General features: G+C 43.3%; 1 non-coding gene across 1 annotated transcript; it reads left to right on the top strand.

The window, feature by feature from the left end:
* The first annotated feature begins 1069 nt into the window (after nt 1-1069).
* On the top strand, nt 1070-1176 carry LOC145096447 (small nucleolar RNA R71). The gene has a single exon (XR_013703856.1). It is a non-coding gene; the product is annotated as a small nucleolar RNA R71 (small nucleolar RNA).
* Nucleotides 1177-1569: the final 393 nt, after the last annotated feature.

Below are 1569 nucleotides of genomic sequence, written 5' to 3'. Positions count from 1 at the left end.
GAGCCTTTTTGTGTTCTAGAAACTTCTGGTAGTCTTCTTCATTCTTTTCTTGTCTAGCTCGGGCTGGTTATGGAAGTGGAGGATGATATGGCTTAACATGAGTTTGACTTTTCTGATCAGGTGGCGGACTCGCCGAGTCCATATTATGGACTCGACGAGTAGGGTATGGGCTCAGCTGGTTCTGATCTTGATTCTGCCCTTTTGTCTCCTTTTCTTGCACTGGGTTTGGATCTTCATTCTAAATAGGGGCCAAAGGGGTTATAATCTTCCCACTCCTGGTTGTGACAATGTTTATATGTGCGCCTTTCGGGTTGGTTTCCGTATTGCTTGGAAGTCCACCCGGTCTTCTCTCGTCCACTTGTTATGCGAGTTGCCCTAGCTTTTTTTCTATGTTGAGAATGGATGCTTGCTGATTCCTAAGTAAGGCTTGCTGATCTTTCATCATAAGTTGGTGTTCTCTCAACATATTTTGTTGATCTTTAAGTGTAGCATCGGTATCATTGTGTCGTTTCTCGTACGCGACTAAAAATCTAGTAAGCATCTCTTCCAAATCAGCTTTCTTTTCCACAACCGGTTCCTCCTTTTGATAGTAACCCCGTTTTTTTTGCTTGAATTTCTCCTCCTTTGCCTTTTTGTATTCTTCATACGGGACCCATTCCTTCTTTGGTTTTCACCAATTATCATCAAATATGTCGCCACTTGAATAGAAAAATTGAGCCTTCTTTTTTCCATTCTCATCCAAGTCACAATCCCTTGTGAGGTGAGGTCCTCTACAATTCTCACATCCTACCCGAATGGCATGGATTGTTTGATCCATATTTGTCATCCTCCTATCTAAACTATCTAGTTTAGCCATCATTGCCGCCATGCCATCGTTAACCTTGTTTACTACCCCCTACGTACTTTATTTAGTGGGTTGTGATATTCTCTAGAATGTTTAGAGAAGTCTTCAGTCAATTCCTTGATCATCGGGGGTGCCTTCTTTGTGAGGGGTCCTTGTGAGTCAAGGAGCTGTCGAGTTGTAACATTGACTCCATCATAGAAGATGGAGACTTCTTGTTGGCTATTAAGGTCATGGTGTAGGCAATTCCTTAGTAGACTTTTGTACCTCTCCCACGCCTCATAAAGCGACTCTTCGGGTTGTTGTTCAAAGTTGGCTATAGCTTTCTTCAACTTGGCTATTTTAGAAGGTGGGCAAAACTGGTCAATGAATTCTTCTTTCATCTTGGCCCATGTAGTGATGGATCCGGGAGGGAGTGACTTGAGCCAATCTTTTGCAGCACCCTTGAATGTAATTGAAAGCATACGAAGCAGCTGGGTTTCACGGGGCACATTTGGAAAATTAAAGTAATCAGCTACATCATTAACTTCATCCAATTATTTATAGGTATCTTCGTGGTCTTTTCCGTAAAAGGGGATCTCCTTGAGTTGAGCAAGTATGTGACCCTTGAGCTCAAAAGTGGCAGTCGCGAGAATTGCGGGTTGCACAAGTCCCGGGCCGGTGTCATCTTGTATCCTCTTCTTCCATTCTCCCATGGGAACTTCGTCAATGTTCGCCATGGTGTTGTC

The sequence above is a fragment of the Lactuca serriola genome, chromosome 3 (assembly GCF_051521515.1).
Source record: "Lactuca serriola cultivar US96UC23 chromosome 3, Lser_US96UC23_V15, whole genome shotgun sequence".
In the NCBI taxonomy this organism is placed as follows: Eukaryota; Viridiplantae; Streptophyta; class Magnoliopsida; order Asterales; family Asteraceae; genus Lactuca; species Lactuca serriola.
This window is presented reverse-complemented; position numbering and strand designations above follow the sequence as displayed.